Source organism: Miniopterus schreibersii (assembly GCF_964146895.1).
Source record: "Miniopterus schreibersii genome assembly, chromosome: 8".
Classification (NCBI taxonomy): domain Eukaryota; kingdom Metazoa; phylum Chordata; class Mammalia; order Chiroptera; family Miniopteridae; genus Miniopterus; species Miniopterus schreibersii.
Genome location: NC_138109.1, coordinates 14,874,463 through 14,899,782, shown reverse-complemented (window position 1 = coordinate 14,899,782; position 25,320 = coordinate 14,874,463). Strand labels below are relative to the sequence as shown.

Genomic DNA, 25,320 nt, shown 5'->3' with positions numbered 1-25,320 from the left:
CTGCCCCTCATATTCCCCTTTGCAGATGCACACGGCCCTGCACTGAGTAGGTGCCCAGTTCAGTGCACCTGCACTGGGGAGTTACAGGACTCCCTCTAGGGACTGGGCAGATGTCAATGGTGGGAGCCTTCTCCCTGCCCTGGAAAACTGTAAGGGCTTTATGCTGGCTTTGGTCTCATTCTCTGTCCCCATGAGTCTGCATGGGTGCACCTGAATCTCGCAGTCAAGCTGAGCCTATCCCTTGTCCTCTGGTAGTGACCCTGCCTGCCATCTCTTTGCTGGTGCCCCCTCGGTAGTCTGATCAGGCCTTGCTTCTTCCCTGCTTGGGCAGGAGGGGTGCCAGTTAAAGGGTGGTTTCCTTTAACCAGTAGGGGGTGGCTAACCATCTAACTGTGATCTCCTCCTCTGGGCAGAAAGGGTGCTGGGTTGCTTTTGGTTATCCTCAGAGCCCAGCAGGATCCCCTGGGAGACAGCCTCTGTGTTGGGATCAGGTGACACAACTTTCTTTATCCCTAAAAGGCATGTGGATCCCTGGCCAGTTTGGCTCAGTGATTAGAGTGTTGGTCCTTGGACTGAAGGGTCTTCTGTTAGATTCTGACCAAGGGCAAGTTCCTCAGTTGCAGGCTCTATCCCTGGCCCCAGTCAGGTCACGTGCAGGAGGCAACCAATCGTGTCTCTCTCACATCTATGTTTCTCCCTCTCCCCTCATCCCCTCCTTCCCTTTCCCCCTCCTCCCTTCTCTCCCCCTTCTACTCTCTCTGAAAAGCAATGGAAAAAAATATCCTTGGGTGAGGATCAATAAATAAATAAGTAAAGTTGGCTGCATCGCTTAAAAAAATAAAAATAAATAAAAGGCAGGTGGAGTTTAGTAGTAATTCTCATGATAACTGTAATTTGCATATACAATATTTAATTCTGATGGTCTCAGTGGTCCTGTGGGTTAGAGTAGCAGGTGATATTGATGTACCCATTATACGTCTAAGGAAACTGAGTCTCAGGTTGTGACCTGCCTGAGGTCACTTAGCAGTACATGGCAACGGACATCCGTGGACTTCTAACCCAAGGCCCCATCTTTCCTGCCTGCCTGACAGTCGGGTCATTGAGGTGATCAAGGGGAACCAGAGATCCAAAAGGGCTCTGAGAAGAGCGAGTGGACACATTCACATTGGTAACCTGAATGGCTGTCAGGAGGAACCTAGCCCTGCAGGAGGGAAGGGCTGAAGGAGAGGGGTGATCTAGGGTTCAGGTCAGCACAGGCCCAAGTTCTTATCAACCCCTTGAACAGACCTATATTTTCCTGAAGGAGGAGCATGAGGACTGGACTCAGCCTTGGGACCTGTCATTCTCAGAGCTCACTCTGGAGCAGCAAACCTTTGAAATGGAGGGCTTTTCCTTTCCCTTCAAGTGTTGTAGGTCCTCTGGGAGGAGACAGGAGAGGCAGAGATGTGAATTAAAACAAAAAACATGCTGGATGGGAGGGAGAGGGGAGGTCAAGAGACCTGAGATCTGGCATTAGCTCTTTGCTGCCTAGCTCCGTGACCTTAGGGAAGGCACAACCTCTCTGAGCACCTGTTTCCTAATGTGTAATATTTGTGTTAAATATTTGTTCATTATATTAGCTGCCGCTTATTAAACTTCTGCTTCAGAGGCTGTATCTGGGACTTGCACAGCTAGAAAACATTGGGTTTAAGCTGAGATCTGTCTGACTTGGGAGCCCATGTTCTTTTTATCATAATGCCCTGACTCCCTTTCAGTTCAGAAGTTTTATTTTCCCCCAAATCATTTTGAACAGGAAAGGCTGAAAGGTTTTAGTATTTCAAGTCTTGGCTGCTCTGTGTGGATCATTTCTTGGGTTTGGGGGAAAACTGTGACCCTTTCCAAGTCCCACTGTGAAGCAAATAGCCCCTCTCAGAGGTGGCTGGTATTCAGAAACACAGGAGCGGCTGGGAATTGAAGCTGAGGGGCCCAGGCTCCCTTTGGGAATGCCAGCCTATACATAGCTGGCATGCCTTCCTCCTTCCCTCCCTCTTCCCATCACCCTCCCACCCCCACCTCCACCCCACCCCCTTCGTTCCGTGGTGGGGAGAAGGCTCACTCAGCAAACCCAGGACCTGGGTTATTCCTGAGTCATCCATCGCCTGTGTGGGCCTCATTTTGCAGCACTCACTCCCCCTGCAAACCTCTGAGTCAGACATGTCTCCCCAAGGTTGTCTGCACACACCGCACTGGGCCAAACCATCTCTTTAGATGCCGATAAACATCAACTGATCCTTTAAGGCAGCCCGTGATTATATGTGGGTATTTTTAATCTTATGGGCTAATCTAATTTTAACTGAACTAAGTTTTGGATTGGGCCCGTATCAGTGGGCTGCTCCCCTTCCCTAGGATCATGCTGACTTCATTTTCTTTCCCCTAAAGCTCATCTAACATGCAGGGCCAGTTTTGGGGGTCTGTTAGACCAGACCTGACCCCTGAATTCTGATACTGACTTGCTGGAAATCTGGAGTGCCCCAAATTACCCCAGCAAACTTTCCTAAAAGATGTGTCCTTAAGCCACTCTGAGTGAGGTTCAGGATGAGAAGTCCTGTTCCTTCCCAGGCCCCCTTCCTGGTGTCTTGGGGGACACTTACCCCAACCCCAGACTGGACCTTCCACAGTGCTCAGCCTGTTTGAGACCAGGCCACTGAAGGTGGAGAGGTGACATCACAGCTGTGTGTCTCAGAGCCCACAAACTCACCAAAATAATAAATAGCTAACACGCTTACATAGCACTTGCCTTTTGCCAGGCAAAGTTCACAGTGGCTGTGTCTTTGTGTTTTCCAGCCAGCACTGAGAGCAGCTGATTAATTCATCTGTTCAAGCTGAGGTGGAAGAGGAAGGTCAGCTGAAGTTATCCATCAGGCATTTAACTTGTGGCCCATCTGGAAGCCAACAATAGTGAAACCCTGGCCCTGCTCATTAAGAGCTTCCAGTCTGTTTAAGAGAAAGTGGTTGATCTGTGTGGAGGGCTGGGCGGATTCTTGGCTGAAGCAATATTCTGAGGAACAGTCAGTCCCTGAGGGCTGCGGTGGTTAGGGAAGGCTTCTCAGAGGAGGTGGAACTTGAGCCAGTCTTGAAGGGTGGAGAATTAGATAAGCAGAGGGGACAGAGAGAGCTATTCTTAGTACAGATTCCTACAAGAACGTAAGCCCCTTGAGGACAGGCCCTTTCTGGGTCTGGCACAGAAAAAGGGCACTGAAATGTTTGAGGAATGAATGAGTGCTTGCTTGACTTTCAGTGAGACCTAGGGTCCACGTGAAGCCTTTGGTCGTACAGAAACCAGTCTGACCGCTCAGAGAGGAGGGAGAACAAAGGTTGGAGAGGCTAGGTGCCAGACTGAATGCCAAGCCAGGGAGTTGAACTGAGCTCGGAAAGCGGCATCATGCTTGACTGTTGCTGTTGCTGCCTGTGTCCCTCCCTCCGAGCCTTCTTCAGCTGGCTCTAATGGAGGGTCTTGCAAGGGCATCCTTTCCCGGCTGGGTGGAGTCTCTCTGGGAAAGTCTGGGTTTGTTTGTTCTGCTCTTGATTTGTGTAAGTAAAAGCAAGATACCAGAGCTTCCTCAGGGAGCTGCCAAGAGCCGTAATTGAATTAAGCTTTTCCCGGGAAGATTCCTTAAACCGTCAACCACACTGTGACTGTGAATTAATGAGACCAGTGGCCATAAACCACACAAGAAAGCAATCTTGTTAATTTATAGTTGTACCTGGATAGATTGACTTATGGCTTCTCTTTGTTTTTATGTGTGTGTGGGGAGTGGGCTGGGGCCAAAATCTCCTTTCTGTGGCAGATTTATTTTTGTAATATGAATAAATAAAACAAGTTCATGGTAAAAAAACAACCCACCACCACCACATGCGTACACACACAAACACCAAAACCAAAAATCCAAACAAACAAAAATGAAACCCAGAAATACAGAAGGATATTAAGGTACAAAGTAAAAGTTCCCCTCCTCACTTCTCTGACCACCCCCAGTGTCATACTGCCCAGAGGTTAGCACTGTTAACTTTCTTGTGTATCTTTTCAGAAATTCTATATACATATATAAGTGTGGTAGTGTGAGGGCAAATTTAGTTTTCATAAAGCCATTTGTGTAAAGGAAAAGAGCTCTAGACTGGGAATCGGGGATCTTGGTCCTAGTCCTGACTCGGCCTCTTTCTTGCATATTGACCTATGGTAAGTCCTGTTGCCTCCGTGGGCCTTTTCCCTATCTGTCAATTTCCACTGTTGAAAGGCTCTCTGGGACTTTTCAACAGGAAAGGCAGTCATCCCAGGGGGGCCTCTGCTCTGGTGAAGCCTGGGCAGACTGTGAAGCCATTGGAGGGGCATCTCCACAACCCCATCCTTTGGGGGATGGGTCACTGCTGTCATGGTCCCTGACTTCAAAGCAGGGTCATTTCCAACTCCAGCTCTGGGTTATGGGATCAAATAAATGGGTCCTCAGAGAGCCCATTCTCTTGCAAAGGAAGTAAGACAACACATAAGGGAGAAAGAAAGCACAGGTGGGAAATTGTGTGGCTCAGGCTGGGATGCTGAAGGTATCAGAGAGGAGGAGAGATGAGGGAAGGCTTCCTGAAGGAGGTGATCTTAAGCAGTGGGCCAGGTGGAGAAGAGGAACATTGTTCAGGAGGGCTTACTGTTAGAAAGGATTCCGGCTTAGGTGGGAGAATGGACTGGATGATCTGCTGTTCTTCTAGGATACAGGTTTCTACGATTCTTCCTGAGTGCGTGTTGGAGTTGAGGAGATGCATGGACCCCCTAAAATAGTCTGCAGACATTTATATATGTGTGCTCTTATCAGAGGGAGAAGGCCCATAGTAGCCACAGATTTTCAGGCGGATCTGGGGTCCCCCGAAGGTTAAGAGCTTCGGCCCTTTATGCTGTGGAATGTGGAGAAGGGTAAAGGACTTTCGCTGGACGAAGTGGTACTAACCCTGGGATGAGTGGAGTTTGCCTGGGGAACTGCCAAATTCCTAGGCAAGGGAAACGAACCTAGTCAGAATGTGTAAGCTGTGTCCTGGGAGAAGAGGAGGGAAAGTGACTCTGTAAAGTAGAGAAACACTTTTCTGGATTGGGGATCAAAGCAGCTGCAGCAGGCTCCTCCCTCCCCTATTCAGGTAGAGAAGGTGCTGGGTTCTTTCTGCCCTCTGGTCTGCTGGGTTTCTCTGGTGAGTCCAGCAGTAACTCAGGCCCCTGCCCTTTTTTTCTAAAATGGCGAGGGCCAAACACACCTCCAAGGTTTTGTTAGGGGGAGCAGCTACCATTGAGGCAGTGGAAGCAAGGGATTGCCACTGAAGGGGACAGGCTACTGAAGGGGACAGGCTTTGAGAGTGTAGTGTTAGGCAGCCCCAGTTGGCCTCTGCTCTTTCCTTAGAAAACAAAGGGTCCCCATCCCCTGCTCTCATCCTGCTTTTGGAAGCGAAAGCAGAGAATATTATTCTACCTCTAGAATATTAGAGGTAGAAAGAGCCTTATCATAGCCTGTGGCCCCAGGGCCCAAAGGGGAAATGGAGATGTTTTGATCCAGTCTTCTCATTTTCCAGTTGAGGCCCAGATAGGATATGTCCAGGACCACACATGAATCAGTGGCAGAGGGAGGGCTTTCTCTGTTCTGCTAACTGACCCAGGGGTCTCTGGGCAGTAAGAGCTGGACCAAGAGGAGAGACTATGGTGTTTGGCCTAGATGTTGGTATCTAAGTATTTGTTACACTCTAGTGGGCCCTTTAAGGCTAAGGAAAGGCAGCTTCCTGCTGGAATATCTTTCAGAGAACTGTTAGTGGCAGGAAAACCATTTGGCCATGGCCACAAAGGTCCTTGCAGGAGAACCAAGTGTAAAGCTTGGGACCTCTAAGCCAGCCTAGAGGCTTCTGCTCTCACCCATCAAATTCATCAGGCCTTTGTACTCCATCATGAAACAGTGTTGAGCCTGGGTGCTGTGCTTTTTATAGCATCTTTGCCATCAAACCAGGGAATGAGATCTCCTGGGTTCTGGGCCAGGGCCCACAGGAATCTGGATGCTGTACCAGGTAGGCAGGATGCCAGCGTGAGGCAGAGCCACTCACCTTGCTGAGCACAGCCCCAGCCTCAAGTTACAGCTCAGTGGGGGAGGGGAGCAAGCACCTTACCCCCACCCTTCCTGGCCTGCCTGGCTGGTGGAACTAGCAGAGATGCAGAACTGCTCTCTCTTAAGGAGCTCAGGGACTGATTTGAGAAATGCAATGTAGACACAGAGCAGTCAGGCAATAGAAAGTGGCTGCAATTTTAGGTGCAGGTGGGATTCTGTGGGGGTTTAGAGGCGGCAGAAAACCCTCATCTGGGAGGATGGGGTGGGGAGTGGCTTTTTGAGGTGATTGGTGAACTAGGACTTAGATGAGATGCTTGAGTGAAACAGGTCTCACTGGGCACAACCAGAAACTTCTACCTGGGGCAGCACCTTTGGATTGCATAGAAGTATCCCAGAGTAGTTCCCTTTGGAAACATGGAAGTTAGAAACATAGGCTTTGCAGCTCAACAGACTTCACTCCAAATCTCAGATCTGTTACTTTGTAGCACTATGACTTTGGGCAAGTCACTTCCCCTCTTTGAGTCTCAATTTGACCATCTGCAACATGGGGTAACAGCAGGGATATCAGAAGGATTCAGGGAGACTGATCTTGTAAGATGGGTGGCACAGAATTTGGCACATTCTGAACACACAATAAATGGTGCCACTTAGGAGCCCCTCTCAGGTCCAGGAGGAAGAGAAGTATTGGTTTGTTTTCTCTGACTCCTGAATCTCCCAGCATCTGAATAATCACTCAACAAGACTTACCGATGCCCTGCTGTGTGTCCAGTGCTGTGCCATGTGCAGGGGTGAGGTGGCTATGGATAACTAATATTTCTCCTTTTATTGAGTACACCCCTAAGGTGGGCAGAGCAGTTCCCAGCATGCATCAGGAAACCTTTTGGGGAGCTGCCATTATTTTCTTTTTTATCAATGAAGAAACAGGCCCAGAGAGGTTAGGTGACTTGCCTAGGGTCATATGGCCTGATTGTGGCACAGCTACAGCCAGACCCAGGGCTTCCCATTCCAAGTCCTGTACTATTTCTCCCACTTAACAGTCATTTCACAACCTAGCTGGAGTAACAAGCCTTATCACTTGGAACATTTAATGAACAAAGCACAGTTTTGTATGACAACTTGACATGTAGCTATAAAAGCTACACTTTTGCAGAACAGATGATGGTTTTAAAAATAGACCCAGCTATGATGTTCCAGTGTTAAGGGCAGAAGATTCTGCCACTTTGTAACTGTATCACCCTGACTGAGTCTCAGTTTCCCCAATCAAATGGGGTAATGTCTTTAAAGCCTAAGTACATCATAAGCACTCAGAAATGTGAAGTGCCACTATCCTGTTAGCATTAAAGGCAGAGGAGATGAGAGTAGAGTCTAGTAGTGGAGGATGATTTTAGGTACGTGGGCCAGAGGGCACTGTGGTAGGGCTGAATGGTGAGACTGTGAGCTAAAGTGTCTGAGTTCGGTCATTAGTTGGGAGAGGGGGAGACCCACACTCAGCAAACAATGATTCATGTCTGATAAATGCTGTGCTAAAGGTGGAAAGATGAATAAATATAATTCCAGCCTCATGGTGCAGGGCGGGGGGAAGCCAACATATAAACAGGTACTCGTGATGTGCTGTGAAGGGTAGGGGGTGGATCAGGGAAGACTTCCCAGAGCTTTAAGCTGAGGCTTGCAGGTTAAACAGAACTTGGCTTGGTTCACATGGAAGGAGAAGCTGGAGAAAGGCACAGAGAGGTGTGAATAATGCAGAGCCACTGACCTTTGCTTTTGAAACCCCCTCTGCCTCATCCCCAAGCATATTTCACCCACTTGCCTGGCTGGGCTGAGTAGCTGAGCCTCTCTGCGGTGCTGTGAGCCCCAAGGGAAGGTGTTGCCATAGGTAGGCCATAAGGAGGGACCTACCGTTGATTGAAACCTAGTTGATTAAGACTTACTAAGCGCCTGGCCTTGTGCTGAGGGCTCCACAGAGCACATCACTCTCCGAGTGTCACGACAACCCTGAGGGATATGAGTGTGGTATCTGCCTTTATCCAGCTTAGAGCTACCTCTGGAAGGTAAAATGGGATAATTAAGTGCATGATGATTGCTGTGCCATTGCCTCAAAGCCCAGGACTTCAGGGAGGGGAGAAATGTGGCTGGAATGAGCAGGGAGCAGAGGCCTTTGTGCAGGTGTGGTCACAAGACTCTCATAAGAGGGGAGGTGGCGGATCAAGTGAGGGTCACAATACTAGCTAAGGCTCTGAGCAGCGGGTGTGAGTGGCACCTGAGAGGAGGCCCAGCCAGCTGAGGCTTGGGTCTGAGTCTGGGGGCCAGTGAGAAATAAGATTGGGTAGGTGGGCTGGGTATATATACCTGAGCATCTGGAACTCCAGCCAGAGGGGCGTAGACTTGGCCAGGGCTTCTCAGGCTGGTGGAAAGCATGGATCCACAGGTTGAATGCTTACCCGTTCCTTTCATTTCCACTTCTGCTTTCCCTGTCCAAGCCATGAGCATCTCTAACCCAGGTGACTCCAGTGGCCTTCTGAATGGGCTTCTGGCTCCACTCTCCTCTGTCTGTTATCAGCTCTCCACAGAGCAGCCAGAGGGATCGTTTAGAAATGTAAACCAGAATGTGGTGCTCCCCTGCTAAAAACCTTTCCATTGCTTCTTGATGAACTTGGGGAGGTGTGGCCTACATCTCTCTCAACTTCACTCCCCTACTCCGCTCACACCAGCCTTCTTGGGTTCCTCAAACACACCGAGCCTTGCTAGACCTGTTCCTCCAGGAGGCTACCGCACTTGCTTTCCCCAGCCTAGAAAACTGCCTGTGCGCCACCAGCTCTCATTCAGGTCCTGGATCAAATGTCATCTCTCCAGAGAGGCCTGGGCACCCAGTCTAATATGTAACATACCCTCCACCAACACCAACACCCATGTCAGACACTATTCTGGGTGCTAAGGACACAGCCAGGAGCAAGTCAGGAGACTCCTGATGTCAAGGCTCATTTGCCACTGTGGGGTGTTTAGAGAGTGGGAAGCGAGAGATGTCCTGAAAATAAACATGAGAGAGATGTGCTGCTTTGGTTGATCAGCAAAGGCCTCTCTAAGGAGATGACTTTTGAGCTGAGCAATGACAAGAAGGAGCTGCCTTCAAAGACCAGGGGACTTAAGGAGAGTATGTTTAAGAAACCTGCGGTAGAGTAGAGAGGGAGGTGTGTGAGACAGAGAGAAAGGCAAGGGCCAGATCATGTTGGGCCTGTGGGTCTTGGGTTAGGCATTGGATTGGATTCTAGGTGCTATGTGGTGCCATTGGAGGCTTTGAACAGGATGACGTCTGACCTGGGAGGGATGTGCAGAGCAGCCTGGGAGTCAGAGATGGAGAGTTGGCTCTGGCTTTGGGCTGGCCACAGTGGGCCGAGCAAAGCAGGTCCCTGGCCCACAGATACTCACCCCGATCTGTGAAAGCATCAAGAGTGAAGCTTCCAGGCACCTCTTTTACCAGTCTAGGGTGGGACAGAAGCTCCTGCCTGGGAGTGCCATTCCCCAGGCGGGTTGAACAGGGAGCAGGAGCAGAGCAGGAAGGTGTGAGGGCACATGAGGAAATGAAGGATTGAGTGGGTGCCAGGATCTGCTGGACTCCTGCCCCTTCCTTTACCCAGCCCCAGCGCCTGCAGGCAGGCGGTCACCAGACCTGTCATGTGGGAGGCGTGGCACAGGACACCAGGACCTGCCGAGCACCAGGACCCTGATTTGCCTGTTCCAGCTGAATTCTGTGGTCCCACGTGGCCTGGAGAGTTTTCAGCCCTGGAAAGGACAGGCCTGAATAGAATCAGAGTCAGATTTTATTACTGGGAGGGATCCGAGAGACAGTGAAGAGTCCAGGAGATGTAATGGAAAAGATAAGGGGGTTGAGGATCAGAAGGCCTGGACTTTAATCCTGGCTCTTGCTCTTGCAGCTGTGCATGCCTGATGTGAAGGTTTGTGGAAGTTTGCAGTGACAGAGCTGTGGAGTAAGGGCTCAGAAATGTTTGGTGAACAGTGACGGAGTCTGGCCCAACCCCTCATCTCACAGAGAAGGAAGCAGAAGGCCAGAGGGGAAATGACTTGCCCACAGGCCACACTGGGCGGTGGCAGAGCTGGGGTTAGTTCAGGTCTCCCAGTCCCTAGTCCAGAGCTCTTCTGTGATGGTGTAAATGGTCATTCTTTCGTGCACATTTCCCTCTGGAACAGTCCCCTGTTCCTTCTGCAGAGGTGAGGTGGCTGCTCCTGGGTGTCCCACCTTTTCTTCAGCTGGCCTCTGAGCACCTACCATATGTCAGCACTGCTGTGTGGGAGGAGCTTCCTACCCTTGCAGGGCGGCCAGTTTTGTGTGGGAGATAAGATGTGTAAACAGCTAGAATACAAGGCAGGCTGAAGTGACACTGGGAGGCAGCACAGTGCAGCGTGGGCCCTGGTGGTAGACTGCTCTCGGCTCTGGCGCTGCCACTTAGATGTAGTAGCAAAGAGGCCCAAACCTACTTTGGGACAGACCAGGAAGGCCTCTGGTTCAATGCAGATGAGTGTGAACTGCAGAGGTTTTTTGGGGGTGGGGGAGGTGCGTAACCATGATTGGCCTGTGTTTAGGACAGAGCCTCTCCTGGCAGGTGGAGAATGGACTAGATGAAGTTTTTCGCGATGTTCTTGGCCCTGGGAATTTTCCGCCTCCTCTCTCTGTGGATAATTATCCTTCCTAAGAAACTGATCAGATGGGAAACTGCAGGAAATGGTTTAGGACAAGGATTGTGTAGGAGTTGGGGGGAGAGTGGAGAGGATGTAGCAGGAGAGGGGGGACACATGCCAAGCAGCAGGAGTGGCTCCCTTTGGAGGGGGAGGGAGGGGAGCCTGCGCAGACTGGGAATTTAAAGCAGAGTGTGGGTGGCTCTGGGGGAGCCAAGTTCCTCAAAGCTCCTCTACTCCTGGTTCCTGGTGGATAAGAGGGGTAAGGTTGGCTGGCAGGGGCTAGCTTTTCTGAATCAACAGGGGCTGGGGTCCTCATGGGAGAAGCGTGAAGCAGTGCGGCCCCGCAGCCAGAGCATGGTCCAGGTCTGCTGCTCAGCTGTCCTTCCACAGCTGAAATTCCATCATTGTGGGCTAGAGCCTATTATGACAAGTGGATGTGCACCGGGCACCCTCCCCTAGTGTAGAGAGCTCCTTCCGACCCAGTTCCCAGTGGGCCCAAACCTTTAGTTGTGGGCCTGGCCTTTGCTCTTGTTTGGCCTTGACAGTTAAACAGCAGTTGTCAGTGTGCTGAAGCTTATGGGGAGCCAGGCTCCACTTAGTGTGAGCAGGTGACTGAACCACAGCAACCACTGATTAGCAGTGAGGAGCAAGTGGGTCCTTACATTTGAACCCAGGGGCAAGGCTGTCTGTGCAGTGCCTGGATGGTGGAGATTCAGGCACAGTCAGGAGTCAGTATAGCCCAGTGGCTTAAGGTAATCAAAACTGTCTTTGAATCCCAGCCTTACTACCGGCCAACTGTATGACCTTAGGCCGACTACCTGACCTGTGAGCATCATTTTTTCTGGATATAATTCTCCCCTGCACTTTGTATGCGTGTGTGTTTTAACCTTTCCCCCTCTCTGTTTAATTGAGAAATAACATGCATTTCAGTGGTGATCTTAAAGTGTGCAGCTCATTGATTATTTAGAAATGTTTGTGTCCATGTTAACAACCACCCAGGTCCAGATAAAGGACATTTGTGTACCCCCCTAAAGTCCCGTCCTTCCCTTCCTTATCTGTACCCTCACACTCCCCTGAGGTAACCACTATTCTCATTTCTGTCATCAATTGGTCGTACCTGTTCTTGAACTTCACATAACTGGAGTCAGACAACAGGTGCTCTTTTGTATCTGGCTTTTGATCAGCGTCTCCATGAGGTTCCTCTGTTATCCCATGTACTAGAGGTGTGTTCTTTCTATTGCTGTGTGGCATTGCCTTGTGTAAATATGCCACAGTTGGGTCTTTCTCGTGTTGACAAGCATTTGCGTTGGTTCGCTTTTTTGACAGTTATGAACAAAACTGCTCTGAACATTCTTATACTTCACATGGTTTTTGTGAAAATTAAATGAGATAACCTATTATAGTAAAATGTTTAATGCTGAGTTTTGACTTAGAGTAGGTGCTCAAAAAATTTCCCCCCAGATTTTTTTTTGTTTGTAAAAAAGAAGGAAATTCAAACACTACGAAAGTATATAAGAAAAAAACACAGGTCATATCCCTTTCATTCCCCTGCTCCTCAGGCTGATCACTCTTCACAGTTCACTGTGTCTGCCTGGACTTTTCCCTGTAGTTGTGTGAAATTCTTTTTCATAAAAATTGTTTTTAATAATAGTGCTGTTCATACTCTTTTACAACTGTTTTCATTAATCTGATCTTTTATTTTTATTTATTTATTGTTAATTCTCACCCAAGGATATTTTTTCCATTGATTTTTTAGAGAGAGTGGAAGGGAAGGAGGGAGAGATGGGGCAGGGGAGAAAAACATCGATGTGAAAGAGACACATCAGTTGGCTGCCTCCCATATACACCCTGACCTGGTCCAGGGATCGAACCTGCAGCCCAGGTTCCTTGACTGAAAATCGAACCCGAGACCCTTTGGTCTGCAGGCTGATGCTCTAACCACTGAGCCACATCGGTCAGGGCTAAATCTGATCTTTTAAAAGAGTTCCCTTATCTGCATCGAAGGAGCAGCTTCTAGAGGGACAGGCTGGAATGAGCTCCTGAACCAGTCGCTCAGGGCCTTTCACCCTGGCTTGGCAGGGCCAATCTCAGGCTTTCCTTTCTGTGGAGCCTGGAGCCCTGAATACAAGTTCTGGCTCCTGGAGCTCTGGGTGCAAGTCCTGGCTCTGTTGTGCCCTGTCTGGGTGTGTTCTTGGGCTTAAATGCCCTGAGCTTTGGTTTTCTCACCTTTAACAAAGGAGAACCCATACCCACCTCAGAGGGATGCCCATGAGATTTACCTGAGATGGAGTACCTCAAAGCAGAATAGAAAGTGATGCATGTATGCTGGTTATTACGTAGAATCATGGGCTGACAGAGCTGGAGGAGGCCTCTAACCCAGCTCATTGTCTTACACATCAGGAGGTGGTGGCCTAGGGAAGGCTGCAGGGCCAGCAAGCGATGGAGCCGGAACCAAACCAAAGGGAGCATAGGCACTGCAGCTTCCCAGTCTCCCTGGGCCAGAGCTCGGCTCTCACTGGCCCACTTCTTATCTGCAGGAACTCCCCACTAGAGCACCCTAGAAAATTTCCCAGCTCCAGTCTCCCCTCAGTCCCTGGTCAAGGCCACGGGAGTGACTAGAACTTCCAGGCAGTGATCTGTGCCCACCATCCTCTTGTCTAAGAGGATGGGGAAGCAGGAAGTGGGGCCGAGGAGTGGGGGCTTGGATGGGGAGGAACATGTTGCCCCAGTCTAGGCCACAGCACCTTCCCTGTCCTAACTATACCTCCAGACCTGGGCCTCTGTCAATCTCCCAGCCCCACAGAGCTTATTCCCTCTCCCTAGGATGCCAGACTAGCACCCCTGCTCCCTGTCCTCTTGGGCAGCTGATGGCCTGGATGTGAGTAGTCTCTTAGACCTCTTAGCTCAGTGTTCAGATCTCCTTAGCCTTTGTCCCCATAGCTTCTGTAAGAGGATAGAGAGGAGTCCCCCCAGCTCGGTGAGAGTATCGCCTATGCTGAGGTCAAGAATCCGGAAACCAAACCCTGATCGGCATGGGCCGAGGCCTGTGCCTCACTCACCCTGCTCCTCCCCAGGAAGAATGTGGCGTGATAAGGTTTGCACTGTACCAGCCCCGGTTGGCTCCACTCTCCTCTGTGTTTAGCTACCACACACAGTACCAGGCACATAGTGGCGGAAATGGCTCCCCTGTTCTGGCTCCCACCTGTCTTGGAATCGAAGCTCATTATGAAAACGCCTGTAGCAATGATATCAGGGAGCAGGGCAGGGCAGGGCCGCCTGGGAGTGCCCTGTTGGTCCAGGGTAGGGTTTGGGGAACGGCTCCAAGCCCTGCTATCCGATTTCAGGGCGAGGTTGTGGAGTGACATGTGTTCTAGTGGCTGTGAATGGTGGTGTCACAGAATTTATCGTACAAGAAAGTGGTGGGACCTTGAATCATGAAACCAGAGTGAAAGAGCCATCGAGGTTACCTCTTTCCTCATATGGCTGAGCAAACCCAAGACTCAGAGTTAGGGCAGTGCGGGGACTGGCAGTCAGGGACAGTGTTCCTTTCATCCTGTTGATAACTACAGTAGCCTGCTCCTTTGAACATTCTGAAACAGTTCTAGGTAGGTCCCTCCTTTGGAGAATTGAGAAAATAGCTATCCAGAGCATTTGAGATCTTGCTCCCTGGCACAGGTCGTCAGTTTGGCTCAAATAAACTCATAAATATTCAGAAAAAGAGAGAAAATAGCTATCCAGCTCATTTGCTCTGTGGCTCAGATGGTTGAGAAATGCCCTGGAGGGTGAACACCTCTCAGCTTCAAGTCAGCTTTCTGGGCTTGAGTCCTGCTTGGCTTTGCCACTACCGGTTAGGTGTAAGTGACCTAGTCTTTCTGAGCCTCAGGTCCCTCATCTGTGATGTGGATATGGTAGTTAGTGCCTTTCACTGGGTAGTTGTGAGGACTAAGGAGCCCTCAATAAGTGCTATTGTCATCAACATCCCTGTCTCATGAGGAGGCTGAGTGACTGAGCTGATGAGAACCAGGGCTCCAGCCTGAGGTCCCAGCCCTTCTTGTTCTGCCCTGCAGTGGCTCTTTTCCCAGTTTCTCCTGCTGCTTCAAGCTCCCCTGCCCAGGTGGAAGCAGGTACTGATGGAGGCTTTCTTTACTCCTTCCTGGGCACAGGTCAGGGACTTCTATAGGGTGGGCTGGTGGCCGGCAAGCTATACTCAGTTACTGACAGGTTCCCAGCCTCTGGCCAGGCTCTCACGCACAGCACATCTGAGCCAGACCCTGGAACCTGTGCCCTGAGGATGAGAACAGCACCAGGAAGCAGTTACAGGCCCTTTTCATCAAGCAGCCTGATGTGAGGGCAAGCTTGGCCTCTGGGATCAGGCAGTCCTGGGATCAAGTACCAGTTTTGTTGCTTACTGGTTGTGTGCCATTTGGAAAAATTCTTTAAGCTCTGAGCCTCAGTTTCTCCTCTGGAAAATGGAAATAGTGCCTATCTCATGGCATTGCTGAGGCTGAGAAAGCACAGGGCTTGGTGATAATTCTCTTTCCCATGCTAGTGTGTGTGGCTGGAGAGCTGTACTGTGTCCCACAAGACAATGCACACAGGAGGTAATCGGGAGCATTGCAGGTGTTTCTGAAAGAGTTTCATTCCTTCTTATTAGATTAGGGTACCAGATAGTTCCTGGTTCTCCTGCTGGCAGAGCACACACATTACTAGGGCATATTGGTTCTGGTAGGGGTCTTCAAGGGAACCCACAGGTATAGAGTGGGTAGCTGACCCCCAAGGTCACATAGCGAGTGAGTGACAGCCTTAAGTGAACTGGGCCTCCTGTTCCCAGCACAGCAGACAGAAAACCAGGGCTCAAAGCTGGAGGAAGCATGGTTGGGCTGTGGCTCTGGAGTCACCTTGGTTAAGTCCCTTCACCTCTCTCTGCCTCAGTTTCCTCAGCTGCAGAATGAGGATAGTGATACCTACATCAGAGAACTTCTAGGAGAATCATGCAGTTAAAATGTGTGAAGCATCACAATGAAGTACTCAATAAAAGGCAGTTTAAACAAAGGTGGGAGTAGATGAGGGGTGGCACTGTGTTCCAGGTGAGGACCAGCTTTGGAATATGAGTCCTGGCTGTGAATCCCAGGTATTGCCTTGCTGTGTGACCTTGACCAAGTTCCTGCCCCTCTCTGGGCTTCATTCTTTGCCTCTGTGAAATGAAGGGATTGGAATGGAATGGCCTTTTTTTATTTTTTTGTAATTTCTATGAGAGTTTATTTGAGGCAAACTGATGACATATGCTAGGGAGCGAGATCTCAGATATTCCTCAGAATCGTCTTGGAAGGCCCTGCCTGCTTTAACCTCCAGTGGCTTCTTGGTATCCCTCTTCTGCTCCAGAAGAGGCCTGTCCACACCAGGACCAAGGCCTGCAGCTGACCATGTCCTCATCTCTTCTCTGCAGTGTCCTCTAAAGGGCAGCATTCTCTGAGCATGCTTAGCTCTCCCATCTACTCAGTACATCTTCTGGCTCCTAGAGGCCCGAGGTGACAAACTGTCCCCAGTGGGCAGGAAGAGGAGGCAGGGAGAGGCCCTTCAGTGTGCTCTGTGTTCCCCTCCTCCATGATGCTCAGCCAGCTGGGCTGTTTTTAGGAAACGTGTGGGGGAGACTTTCAGGGCATACCCTGGAGATGGATGCCTCGGGCACCTGCCTAGGGGGAAATTGGCCACCCCACCCTGCCTGCCTTCCTCAGGGACCTGCTGCTCAGGTTTCAGGGAAACTGTCTGCATGGCCCGGCTATTTCTACAGCTCTGTGACCTGTACTCAGGTACCCTGGAAGAAAGTTTTACAGATTTTATAGGGGATAAGAAGTCAGTTCAGTGGGGCTTCAGAGGGCTTCTGCCTCCTCTCAGCCTCCCCCGAGCCTACCCATAGCCTCCCTCGGCTCCTCTGGACACTCCTGCTGGCCAAGGCTGAGCCTAGAACCAATGATGATAGGGACAGAGCACCGAGCTCTGCTTCAGAGGAGTTGCCTCAGAGTATGGCCTCAGTCTCCTGACTCTGGCTGCTTCCCCGGCAACTTTGCAGGTTCTCTCTGGGCCTGGGGATCAGGGGTACAGAGATGGAACTGTGCCCTTTGCTGCACACTTTCTTTGGCAGCCCTTTGTTCCAAATACATAATCTCATCAAATCTTTATAACTTCTCTTTGAGATAGAAATGATTATGAGCTCACTTTTCAGATAAAGAAATGAGACTCACAGGGTGAGTACTTGCCAATGAGACATGGCTAGTAGATGGCAGAGCCAGGCTTTCTCTTAACTACAGGGCTTCCAGCCTCCCCTGACTGGTGGCTGAATTTAAGTTGAAACTTTGTACAGATCCCTGAGCCAACATTCCTGCTTATTTTTCCAGATTTTTCCATCCCAGCCATCACGCTTAGGATCTCCCACTGTGCATGTGGGACCACCTCCCCTGGACCAGCCCTCATTGTGGCCTAGGCCCAGTCCCTCTGACTCAGCCCCCAGAGTGCTGGCTTCCCGCCCAGCCTCCAGGAGAAGCTACCTTTGGTACAGGATGCCTCCTGACTGGTGGGTCCTCTTCTCACTGGGGCCTGGCTGTAGGGCTGGGCTGAGGCTCCTGAGTGAGCCAGACAGTGAGGGACTCCTGCTCCAGTGAAGGGCCCAGCCCCTCCAGTCATGATTTTCCTGCTGTGCCCTTGTGGAACCCAACTCAGCTTGTCTTCTTTCAAAGCAGAGCTGTCACAATGATTGCTGCAGCTCTCTGGGTGTTTGTTTTTGTTTTTTGGAGAGTTTTGTTTTTATTTTACTTCCATTCCCTTTTCTTTCTCACAGCTACCCTGGGCCATGAGCATTTCTTATCATGCTAGAGAGGAGAAGGAAGTGAGGCTCAGGACAGTATCGTGATTTGCCAGAGATCATGGAGAAGTTCAGGTGAAGAACTGGGATAGCAGCCAGCTCCCATTGTAGCAGACCAGGGTTCTCTACACTGTCCTGTGTTGCCTCGTGCGATCTTGCTCTCCACAAAGACTGTTCTGGCCTGGCCAGTGTGGCTCAGTGGTTGAGCATCCACCTATGATCCAGGAGATCGCAGGTTCGATTCCCTGTCAGGACACATGCCTGGGTTGCGGGCTTGATCCCCAGCAGGAGGCATGCAGGAGGCATTCAATCAGTGACTCTCATCATTGATGTTTCTCTCTCTCTCCCTCTCCTTTCCTCTCTCTGAAATAAATAAAAACATTTATAAAACAAACAACAACAAAAAAAGACTGTTCTGGGCCCAGACACTGCTTGTTGGCATGGACAGAGATGGTAAATGTTACAGAGCCTGGCTTTGTCCAATAGCAGAGGTCATCAGTCAGATTTCACAGCTGCAGAGGCTTTCAACATACCCCTAAGGATGGGGAAACCAAGGCCAGAGAAAGGCAAAGGCTTGTTCAAAGCACCTAGTGAGTTAGTGTCAGGGTCTAGACTGGAATTCAAGTCTCCTAATCCCCAGCCTGTGCTGGACTCATGTCCTTCCTCTGAATGTAGCTTTCTGGTCTCTTGAGGCATATTTGGAGGTGGGGTGGTAGAGGGCTCACCCATCCTGCTAGAATATTCAAGAGGCAGTGCCAGCAGCCCCTCGAGCTTAGACTTAATGACAGTGCTATGGACAGCTCTGCCCCACCCTAGGGTGCTGAGCCAGGATGGGGGTGGGGGCCTGCACCATCTCCTTTGACTTCCTCCCTGATGTGCTTGCAGGCCGGACTTTCAACATGATCCCCAGGTCAGAGCCCTCTGGTGGTTCTGCCTGGCTTACTAGGTTGACTCAGAAAGTCCCTCTTAAGGATATTTAAGGCCTTTTACAATCTGGCCCTGGGTGAACACTGGGTTGGGAGTTAGTAGTCACAGATTTGAGACCTGATCTGGGCTACCAATGTGACCTTGAGTGAGTGTCTGGACCTCTCTGAATTTCTTTTTCCTCACCTGTTGCTTGCTACCCAGGGCTTTAGTGAGAACCAGAGGAATGCCTACTTTATGACCACCTAAGTAATTATTTCCTCTCCAGCCTTCACTGTCATTTGCTCCCAATAGAAATCCTCTACTACACTGCCCTGGCCAGGCAGCCAGTTGGTTAGAGCATCATCCCAATATGCCAAGGTTGTGGGTTCGATCCTGGTCAGGGCACATACAAAAAACAGCCAGTGACTACATAAATAAGTGGAAAACAAATCAATGTTTCCTTTCCTCTCTCCCTTCCTCGCTCTCTCTCTAAAATCAATAAAAATTTTTTAAAAAGAGTTCATAAGAAGAAATGATGAATTCATTGGAAGGGAGGGAGGGAGGGAGGGAGGGAGGGAGGGAAGGAAGGAAGGAGGGAGGGAGGGAGGGAGGGAGGGAGGGAGGGAGGGAGGGAGGGAGGGAGGGAGGGAGGAAGGAAGGAAGGAAGGAAGGAAGGAAGGAAGGAAGGAAGGAAGGAAGGAAGGAAGGAAGGCCTCAACTTCACCACACTCATTCCCCCTGTCCTGCCTTTCCACATGCTTCTGCTTTGCCTGGAAGCCCTCCCAGTGCCACCCTAATCCCAACCCTTCCTTCGGGTTCAGGCCAGTTCAACTAGCATTTAGTGCATACGAGCTGAGTGCCAAACTCTGGAGATTAGGAAATCAGACAAGAATTCTGCCTTTGAGTCAAGCAGGCTCAAAGACCAAGTCTAGATCCTTGCCACGTGCCAGAGTCAGAGATGAGTAAAACAGGGTCCCTGTCCTTGAGGAGTGGTGTGGCAGGGGAAATAACAAACCAGGCACACGGTGAGCAGACTCAGTGGAGGGCCATGTGTCCTAGGCTCTGCAGGACTGAGTGTGACTAGTTTCTGCCCCAGGAGGTGCTTAGGGGGGGTACTGCTGGAGGAGCTGGCGTGGCTCTCCCGTGACCCACCCTGACGAGGTTGGAGTCTGCTCCATGCTCTCAGATCTGTGGTCTTGTGTGATCCTCGCAACAACCATGTGAGGTCACTGAGGAAGGATATGGCCATCCATTGAGCAGATGATTGTGAGCCTGCGGTGTGCCAGGCACAGCTCTCCGTGCCAGGGTCCACAGCGATCGTGACAGCAGCCCGCACGGAGCTTGTGTTCTGAGCGGGGAACCATCAGGAAGCACATACTGGCCGCCAGGAAGTGGAAGTGCTGTAAGAGCGATAAAGCAGGGGGACCAGGAGAGAGGCCTGGAGACCTCCTTGAGGAGGTAGCATTTGAGCAGGGACCTGCCCGGGGTGGGGGGAGTCTGCCGCTCACCCTCGTGCTGCAGTTTCAGGCAGAGGGAACAGCAAAGGTCTTAGGTAGAATTGCATTTGTGCTCCAGGAAAAGCAAGGTGGCCAGTAGAGGTAGAGGGGAGTGAGTGGAGCCAACAGCGTTTGCCACTGGATTGGATGTGGGGTGTGAGAGAAAGGAGTCAGGACGATTCCATGGCTTGGGGCCTGAGCAACTGAGTGATGCTGGGGAGATAGAGACCATTGTAGGAGGAAAGGTTTGGAGGTGGGAAATCAGAGTTCTGCTCCTGTGCCCTTGCCACTCGGCAGGGCCACCCCTTGCCTCACCACACACACCAGCCTAAGGGTCACCCCACGCCCACCTCTCCAGGTAGCCTTTCCACCTTCCTAGGCCTGCTTCAAGGTCTGTTGTCTGAGAGTCATTTTCTCTTATCAATGAGGAGTGCCTGATACCCCTTCATCACTACCCTGGACTCTGTGAAGCACCTACCAGACTCTGTAGCTGACTGAGCAGTAGCAGGGCCCCAGCTCTCCCTGGGCAGCTGTTCTCTCTCCCCACCCAGCAGCACCGCCCCGAGGTTTGCTCTCCATGCAGCTCCCCCTCCCTCCTCTGTAGCAGCTGAAAATGGGACATCTGACTCGCTTTCTGCAGGGCTGTTGTCCTGGAAATGGTAGAATTTCTCTTTGTGTTGCTTTCCTATTGCCACCTCTCTATATAATGGATTTAATTCATTGTTAGGCTTCTAAGCTAAGTGACTTTTACCTGGAAAGGACACTAAAAACAGGTATTTGATATACTCAATTTTGCAAAATTTGCATTTTGCAAATTCTACCCTACCCCACCAAAAGGAAAGAAAAGAAAAATCCAGCTTTCCCATGGCTCTAAAGTTTCTTGAAATGGAACCTTTCTTATCGAACCTCTTATTTCTCCCCCTACCCCAGGTGTGTGGCAGACTGGTGCTTGGAGCTCCTGCTACTGTGTGCAAGGAGTCAGGACCAGGGTCAGGGAGGGGCTGGGCAGGGGGAGGGAGAGCCTGAGCTGGGGAGCCCCACAGCTGAGGCCCCAGAAAAGGAAGGGGATGGGGCTTGAAACCGGACCAATCCCAGGTTCTTTCCCAGCTCAGGCATTCTGTGCTTTCACCCTTTCCACACTGCACGGTGAAATTTGCAGAGCCAAGAAGGGCCTCCTTTGCAAGGGATATGACTTAGGTTTTTCTGGTACCACAGGGTCAGGTGAAGGTACAGAGAGAGTGAAAGCTGAGGCCCTCTGGTTTCATTGCCAGCCACAGAGGCAAGGCCTGCCTGGGGCTCTTAGTGGAAGATCTCAGTGTAAGAAACCTGTCTTCATCTGAAGGCCATTGGAGGGGCTGTTCAATAAGGCACAAGCAAGGCCTTAAAGACAGTGGGGTTGCTCCGCGAGGGTTGGGGAAATGCGGGGTGGGTCATCCTGGGTCTGAAACACTGCTCGGTAGCCCTGGCTCCATGGAGCATTTAAGTGTTCATCCCTCTGACATTCTCTTTACTAATCATAAATTGGGGATAGTAGGGTTGGTGAGAAAATTATATGAGATGCTGCAGTAAAGTGCTTAGTGCAGTCTCTGCCTTATAGAAGCAGTTATAGCAAAGTATGTAGAATATACCATTTATAAGAAGTTTTAAACTGTAGAGCAGAAAAGTTGGAATTTTATATCCTAATCTATTAACAGTGTAGATTTGGGGGTTGAGGGGAGGTGCTTGTACAGTGGGTATAGGGAAGGAGAATCACTGAGAGGTTTTCTCCTTCTGCTTACACACTGTTGGAAAAAAGTTTTAAGTGACCATTGGTTCAATTTAAAATCATCAAAGCAGCCCTGGCCAGGTAGCTCAGTTGGTTAGAGCATTGTCCCGATATGCCAAGGTTGTGGGTTCGATCCCCTGTCAGGGCACATACAAGAATCAAACAATGAATGCATAAATAAGTGGAACAAAAATTGATGTTTCTCTCTCCCCCCCCTTCCTCTCTCTAAATAAAATAAATTAAAAAAATAAAATCACCAAAGCAATATATTTTCATTTTTTAAAAATCAAAAGAAACTATTGTGTATCCCTTGTTAACTGCCAGGGACCCAGACCAGACAAGAGAATCTTTGGAGCCTGAGGCCCTGCCCCACCCCTCTTAGCTGCCACTCCTACTGGCTGCCTGGATACCTCTCCCTCGCTAGACCTGTTGTTGCCTGCTGGGCTCTGTATCTTGTCAGCACATAGGGACTGTTTACTGTTCGTTCCTGTTCCCTGTCCCTGCCCCCCCTCTCCTGTGTGAGTCATTCTCCACCTCACTGCTTGGGGACTTTAAATCCGGGTGCCTTTCCTGTGGGGGGTGGGGAGAATCTGCTGGAGTGAAATTCATTCAACAAATGTTTATGGATAGCTTAGGCTGGGTACCAAGAGGTGCTGTCCCAGCTCAGGGTGGGGTGGGGTGAAGCCGGGTGAGGTAGGGGTAGGGGCCACTGTAATGGGTATTTGAGGGGGAGGGGGAGCGGGGGAAGGCTAGTGGGGCTGAAAGGTAGGAGTAGAACCTGGCTCAACACTAGGTCATGGGCATTCGGAGCCAGGCCTGAAGGTCAGGGGACCCTCTGAGGCCTACAGCATCAGCTTGGGCCCCTTGACTCAGTTCCTCACATGGCTGACCTGCTCCAGCTGTGTGCCAGCGTCTCCCTCACTATACAGTCTCATCTCCAGACTGGCTGGAGGCTTTGGGACCCTTGGAAGACTTTGAGATTTCTTTTCATTTGTTCACACTCTTCCTTGAGACCCTACCCTCGAGACCCAACTTCAGTCCCACGCCTTTAGGAAGCTTCAGTCATTCCCTGAGCCCTTTGTGGGGCCCAGGGCCAGGTGCTGGGATGCCAAGTTGACTAGAACACTAGCTACAGAGCTCCTGGCTCGTCATCTAGGAGGAGCACCTGACTCAGCCTGGGGTGTTCTGGGAAGGCTTCCCAGAGGAGGTGACAAGTGTTTTGAAAAATGGGTAGACGTTCAAGATGAAGAAGAGTTTCCCTCTGTGTATGCACAGATGGGGTTTGGGGACTTCTGTCAACTGGAGGACAGTGTTAATGTGGATGGGACGTTAAGTGCCAAGGGTTAATCCTGAGCTTGACCAGCTCCCCGACTCTCGAATCCTGATCACAATGTACCTGCTCTGGAGCAGCCTCTCCTGCTAGGAATCCGAGAGGGTCCTGCCAGTCGCTGCATCATTGTGCTTACTGCTCTCAAGTCTTTTTGGCTGCTGGGCTATCTCCAACCCATGTGGTTTTTCTCTCCTAACCTCTCATTCAGTCATCTCTGAAGTTTGTCTGCCACTTCACAGTGTACAAGGCACTTCTGTGCCCAGTCCCTTGATTCTCACTTGCCTGCACATGAAGAAACAGGCCCGTCCAGGGTGTAATGAATGTAGGGGATGTTAATTGTGACCTTCCAGAGCTGTGGTGAGGTAGAAATGAGTTTAAAAGTATAGAACACACTCCTGCAAACTGTAGAGTGCCAGGCTTTCGTTACTGTAGTTGAGACTGGTTGCTGGGGCAGTTGAAGAGGGATTTAAAGAAATGGAATTGTTGTGCAACCAGGATTCATTTGGGACCTGTCCGAGTTGCAGCCCCAGAGTCCTCAGGCCTGGAACTAGGGCGGCAGAGCCCCTCAAGCGCCCTTGGTCCCAGTTGACCCTGTACTGGCGCGTCACAGAGGCCCCTTCCCAGCACTGCCCCCTGACTGCCCAGGCTAGGGGAGAGATATAGGAAGGGGGATCAGGGGTGTCTGATCACTCTGGCAGCCAAGGGTGACATCGAGCAGCCTTGCCTGCCTGCTTCTGCGCCAGCCTCAGCAGATGGGGACAGTCTGGGGAGAAGTAAATAAAACGTTCTCATGGTGAAAAGCAGAGAAGCTGCAGAGGAGCCAGGACCCCCTCACCAGTTCCAAGTTTGGTCAAGTGTCTGTTCAGAGTGTGTGTGTGTGTGTGTAAGAAAGTGTGGGTGGGTGTGTAAAAGAGCTTGTGAGACTGTGTGTAAGAGAGGGAGAGCATGTGTAAGAGAGCAAGCATACGGGTGAGTGTGTGTCAGAGAGAGCAAGTGTGGTGTGTGTGAGAGTGAGCACGTGTGTGAGTGTGTGTGTCCCCCCAGTACCCTCAATTGCCCAACTGCCACCTGCACTGGACAAAATAAGAAACCTCTTCCTTCCCCCAGCCTCTTCACCTAAAAGGGGAGCCAGCACCGAACTGTGTCAGGTTTGCCCTGTGGCTTGGAGATGCTGAATTCTGCACCTCCTATCCTTGCTCTGGGAGCGCTGGACACCCTCTGCAGAAAGCCTTGTGGTTTGAGAGATCACTGGACTTGGAGCTTCATGGGCTCTCATGGTAGAATCGGTCACGTGACCAATAACAGGTCACTGGTTCTCTTTGAGTCTCAGTTTTCCTAACCACGTAATGGAGGATTTGTATGTTTTTCACAGTCTGTTTCAGCTCTCACAGCTCCAGATCTGATTCTAACTGAAGCTCTCCCATCCCTGATTCCATGCTGGTGACATCACTACTGCTACAAGTTTGTACCTTGGAAGTTTTGCCTCATTTTTTGGCATCCTGGGATCTCGCCTCAATGCTGGGCCTTTGTCAGGGGACCAGGGGCCCAACCATGCCCCTTTCATCACACCTGGTGTCAGCACATTTCCTGTGCTTTGAGGAGACATTTCAGGGACACAGGATGTTTTGAAGTCAGGAGAATGTACATGATGGCTTTGGGGTCCTCTCCTGTCCTAGGATGAAGATGTGTTCTTTTTCCCCCAACATGTTTTGAGTGGTCCTTTGCACTGTGCCAAGGTTCTCGGCCTAGATAGTATTTTGAATTGTAGCTATTCTGACACTACCCAGATCAGTATCTGAGAGTAAGAGGGGCTTTGGACATGGGGAGGGATGTTTCTCCTCCTTCACAAGGATCTCAGGGGTAATGAGAGCCGAGACTTGGCTAGATAGGCAGTTGGGAATTACGTGGGTAATTGCCCAGCCGTGTGCATTTTCAAATCAGTAGATACTTGAGCACCTGCTATGTCCCCAGCCCTGGGAATATAATTATAAACAGATATGAAATCTGCCTGCTCAGAGCTTTTACCTTGAGCAAAGTGCCATACCCTCTTAACCAAGCTGACCCTGGGGTTGTGGTACCCAACATATCGCTAGATGCCCAGGCCTTCATCCACCACCCCCCCCATCCAAAAACAACCCAAAAACTCAGAGGGAACTTGGGGCCAA

General features: G+C 50.5%; 1 protein-coding gene across 1 annotated transcript in view; it reads left to right on the top strand.

The window, feature by feature from the left end:
* The window catches only part of SLC9A1 (solute carrier family 9 member A1), a 44,023-nt gene that overhangs the window by 5,530 nt on the left and 13,173 nt on the right, over positions 1 to 25,320 (top strand). The gene's annotated exons all lie outside the window — the stretch shown is intronic.